Genomic DNA, 5,422 nt, shown 5'->3' on the forward strand with positions numbered 1-5,422 from the left:
TGGGGTTGTTTAGGCACAGGAGGGCTTTGGGGTTCTGTTGTGGTTTTTGTGGTGTCTGGGCTTTCCGGGTTGGTTGTTTGGTTTTTCAGTTGGGATTTTGAGGTTTCTCGGTGGGCTTGGGCATTCGATGGATTTTTATTTACCACACTGAAAATGGAGCACAGATTCTGCTCTGCCTTTTGCTTCCTTGTCAGCAAACACCTGCAGACTCAGCTAGTGTCACACATGGGCATTAGCGAACAGGTTTTGTGCTCCGGTGTCTCCTTTGGGAACGGTGACGTTGATACCAGCTCTGCTGGAGAGGAGGAGCTCAGCTGGTCTTGTGCTTTGCCCTGGCAGGTGCCACCCTGGAGAAGGCTGTGCACAAGAACATTCTGCAGCCCTTGAAGCGACGTTGGAAGAGTTTCGTGCGGCAGATCAGCTAAAGGAAAACCTGCGGTGGGTGTGGCAGAGGAATCCTCAGGAACTGGGCATGGTTGTTCCCCCACCAGACTTTGCAGGCGTGGAGAAGATTCAGGCCAAGCTCATGACCGTGGAGAAGACTTACTCGCTGGGAACAAAAGTCCCGCTACTGCGGAGAGTCTGCAGACTGATTTAGGCAGCTCTGGAGAATGAGCCAGATACAGTGCTTCCCATGGCTCAAGTTCCCCGATGCTCCAGACCTGGGGTAACCTTTCAGTGGAGGAAACAAGGCTGCCTGATTCTGCAGGGATGTCTTTGTCTCCCGGGGCTCTCATGGCATCTCCTTGCCCTTCTGAGAGGAGTTCTTACTTTCTGCTTCTTTCCTGACATCTCTGAGTTTGGCAGCGCTGTAGAGATGGAGGGTGAATCAGAGCTGTGAAGCAGCTTAGAAACAGGCTCTGCTCGCCTGTCGGTCTTTGCACTTGGCTGTGGGAAAGGCCGTTTGTCCCATGGGGCTGGGATCTGACGCCGGCTCTGAGTGACTGGAGGTGGCAGCCAGGATTGAGCTGCAGTTCAGGACCGTGTGTGCGGCAGGACAGCTGCCAGGGCCGCTGTTAATGAGGGAGGTGAAGCAGCCTCTGGCCCGGTGCTTGTGGCTGGCTGTGCCTCTCTCTGTGGATTCTCGTTCAGTACAGTACAGAACCTCTTCCTGACATCCAGCCTGAACCTCCCCCCGTTGCACCAAGAGCGGATGATGTAGGCTCTTAGATGAATGCCAGGGACTTGTTGAAAGATCTCCTTTCCACGAGCTCCTTCCTGAGAAGACAATCTTCACCAGTGGAGTTAGAACCTACGTCTCCTTTTCAGCATGATGCTCACTGGGATCAAGAAAAGTCTGTAAGGGCTACAAAATAAAGTTCTTCTCTAGGAACAGTCATCGTGAAGTGGCTCAGATAAACCTGCCCCTCACTCCCAGCTCCGTGTGCAGGAGCAGCTTGGCTTCTCCCATGCTTTCAGTCCCTGCAGACAAAGCACTGGATGAACGGCTGCTACAAAACGGCCTGAGCCGTCTGGAATGTTATTCCCTGCAGCTTTGGGAAGAGGCTTTCCCTGAAGGCAGCCGCAGGACAGCAAACTCGTGGGGGGCTCCGCGTGTGCTGCGTTAGGATGCGCAGGGTTTCTTTCCCCGGGGCTTTAAGAAGATGGTGCTGGGATGCCCATGGTTGGAATGTAAACCCAGCGCTCCTGCCCCTTCTTGTCAGGGACTGGGCTGAAGCCGTGGCCCTGTGGTTCTTTCCAAAGTCCAGGCTTCCCATGCCTTCAAGCTTCGGCTAGAGAGAAGGGCGAGGTGTCAGTTGGTGGGGTGTGGAGGCGCAGAGGCACCGCACAGCTCGGCAGGACACTCTGGATGGAGTCAGTACTATGTTAGTGTCCGGCCACCCTCACAATAAAGAGTCTGTTTCCTGTTAGGAAATAAAGCACTAGAATGTTGGAGTGTGCTCTACTTTGTCTTCCTGCTGAACAGCACTGTGAAGGAGCAGATTCTTTACAGGGGAGATAATTTTGTTACAGTGTCATTGAACGCTTTGGGTTTGAAGGTATCTTAAAGATCATCTAATTCTAACCCTCTTCCCTGCTCAGGGCAACTTTTACTAGACAATTTTGCCCAGAGCCCCATCCAACCTGGCCTTGTACCCTTCAGGGATGGGGATTCCACACCCTCTCTGGGTACTCTGTGCCAGCGTCTCACCGTTCTCATAGCAAAGAATATCTTCCTGTTGTAGTTTTGCGTGGCTGGGTCCTGGTGAAGGGGTGGCTGCAGGGGTGGCTGCTGCATGGAGCAGCCAGAAGCTCTCTGCAGGCCCCACAGAGCCAGCTGAAGGCTAGAGTTGCTGCATGGAGGTGTAGGAAGCCATGCAGACACCAAGGCCAGAGAAGAAGTTGGAGGGGTGTGGGGAGGCAGGAAGAATGAGGTGCTCCAGGTGCTGGAGAGAGAGATTCCCCTGCAGCCTGTGAAGAAAGCATGGTGAAGCAGGCTCTCCCCCTGCAGCCCATGGATAATGAGGGGGCAGGGGTGTGGGAAGAGATTCCAACTACAGCCTGGTGAGACCAACCCACGCCGCAGCAGGGTTGCTGGGGGACTTGTGTGTGACTCTGTGGGGGACCAGGCTGGGGGAGTCTGGGCCTGAAGGTCAGCACCCCATGGAAGGAGCCGTGCTGAGGCACGTGGCGAGGAGATGATGACCCGCCAGAGAGGACTCACACTGGAGAAGTTCGTGAAGGACTGTCTCCTGTGGGTGGGACCCCACGGTACAGCAGGGGAGGGGGGTGAGGAATGCCCCACCGGGCTAAGAAGGAAAACAACTGGTGAGGTGCTAACCCAAAGCCCCGTTCCCCCAGTCTCTGCCCCTCCCCGTGCCACAATGGGGGGGCAGAAGGGAGTGAAATGCTGCCTAAAGATCAGTCTGCTGAGAAGGGAGGGGTGGGGGGAGCTGCTTTAAGCTCCCGGTGTCACTGGGAGTGCAGGGCCGGGCCATCAGTTAGAGAGTTTCTGTCCTTTACCCCGTGCTGAGTCTGTCCTGCCCGTGCCGCTGACTGGGGGATGGGCTCTCCCTGCCCTTATCTCACTTCCCACCCTCAGTATCTATTTCCTCTCCTGTCCGGTTGGAAAGGGCCACCAATCGGGGCCAAACCACCGCAGTCGGTTCTGACAGAGCCCGGCGGGTCTGGAGAGGCCGCCCACATCAACCAAAAGTTCTGTTACCTGTTGTTGTTTCCCTAGTTTGGGTATACCCAGTGGATGTGCTCGTGTGGGTTCCCCAGGTCCCCGCTCCTCCTTTCTGACAGGAGCCTGTGCTTTACTCCTGCCCCTCCTCTCTGGGCACTCGCTCTTCCAACGGCTCCTTTCTTTGCACTGGAGGTGCTGGTGGAGTCTCTCCACGATACCCAGCCCCAGCTGGCACCAAGGAGGGAATGGAAAGCAGCTCAGCACAAGATGCCTACGGGGTGGGGTTTTGTGTCTTTTTCTGCCCCCTTGATGGCACCAGGGTGTTTGGCACAGCCACGTGAGGGTGACGTCAAGGGGGGGAACTGCCAGCCAGCGGCAGGGACCTTCTCAGATCTTCCCAAGCTGGGGACAGTGGTGTTATGCTGAGACAGACCCCAGAGCTGGGGTCTCCCCATGGGCTCCTGGGGCATATTTCAAAATCCCAAGTCATAAACCTCCCACCCTGGGTATTGCCACCAAGTGCCTCAAAAATTACCAAGAAAACAGAGAATTACATCTGCAAGGGCAAAAAGTGCTTTCAATTTTGGCTCTGGTGAGGTGATCCAAAGAGCTGAAGAGGGTTTATGCTCTTCCTTGAGGGCCCTTGGGCAGGTGGGCCAGCCAGCTGAGCTGCGGGTGTCTCTAGAAGGTCTCTCTGAGCTCTTTCTGACCAGAAGCAGCATTGGGAGGAGGGACAGGGTGGGCTGCAGGTGTTCCCTGTGCAGCTTGGCCCCTGCTAGGGGCAGGGCTGCTGCTTCATGGCTTTCCCCTCCTCCCTGTTCTTCTCCTGCTCCTCTGGCACAGAAGAAGAAAGATGCTGTGCTTCATCTCCATCCGGGATCACAATCTGCCCCCATCATGATCACAATGTCTCAGCGTTTGTGTGAAATATGTCCCTGGGGTGCTGAAACCCTCCTCCCCCCTGCTCAAGGCTCAATGTCCATGACTTCAAAAAACCAAGTGCAGACCTCATTGCCCTGCTTTGTTGATCTGCTTTATTGCCTGTGGAGCCCAGGGTGCAGGACCCAACTGGGAGCTGGCACTGGAGGGCCCGGACGCTGCGGCATCCTGTGCGGTGCAGGAAGGACGGCTCTCCTTTTCCTCCCAGCTGAAGCCTCATAGCTGGTGGTACCCATGAACCAGCCATGGACTTTGCTGCCCTGCTGTGGGAGTCTGCTTTGCTCCCTCTGCCTTGGCATGCTTTGCTTCCCAGCAGCCGTGGTTGTGGGAGCTGGCTTGGAGCTGGCACTGGAGGGCCCTGGAGCGCCATCATCCCTTGGTTCTTGGTAGCAGTGTGGCAGAGTTCTCCTCCTCTTGCCAGCTGAGGGGTCATAGTCCATGGTGACAAGGGACCAGCTGCAGACATCACTGCCCATCTGTGGGGCTCTGCTCGGAGTCCTCTCCCTGACCCTTCTCCCCTGGCAGCGGGAGGAAGGTTTGACTCCACGCTTGGAGAGGGAGCAGCCCTGCGGCTGTGAAGAAACCTGCCATGTGGGAGGGCAAAGAGAGCAATGTCAGTCCCAGAAGGAAACCCATCCCCTGTCCCTCTGGAACCGTCAGCCACCCTCTGGTGTTACCTCAGTCTTCGGAGGCAGAGCCACTGGTCCCACAGAACCCGCCTGTGTGCAGTCGCCCCCCTGCTGACCGAGGAGGGAACGGGCAGATGATGGCTGCTTATAAAATGCACTATCCACCCGCTCCTCTTGATCAGGGGGCCTGTAGTCCACACCCACGATAATGTCACATGTACTAGCCTGCCCTTTAATTCTTACCCACAAGCTCTCAATGAAGGGTTCATCCCTACCCAGGTGGAGGTCAATACATTCTAGGTACTCTCTAACATAAAGAGCAACTCCTCCACCTCGCCTCCCTAACCTATCTTTCCTAAAAAGCACATAGCCATCCATGGTAGCGTGCCAGTCGTCCACGCTGCCCCACCACGTCTCTGTCATTGCTATGAGATCGTGGCCCTGCGACCGCACGAAGATCTCTAATTCTTCTTGTTTGTTCCCCATGCTACGTGCGTTTGTATAACGGCATTTTAGTGGGGCAGCAGAAGCAGGTATCCCCAACAGCTCACAGTGAGATTTTCGATAGGGGACGGGCAAAATTGGCTCCACTAAGGAGTTCACAGGGTAATTCACAGAGTTATCCCTACTCTCACGTGCAGCAACATCTCCAAGTCTACCATTGTGCTGTTGGCATTTACCTATTGCCACCATCAACTCGTGCTGTGATTCCCAAAGCACCTGC

This window comes from Gallinula chloropus (genome assembly GCF_964237585.1).
Source record: "Gallinula chloropus genome assembly, chromosome: 5".
Taxonomy (NCBI): Eukaryota; Metazoa; Chordata; class Aves; order Gruiformes; family Rallidae; genus Gallinula; species Gallinula chloropus.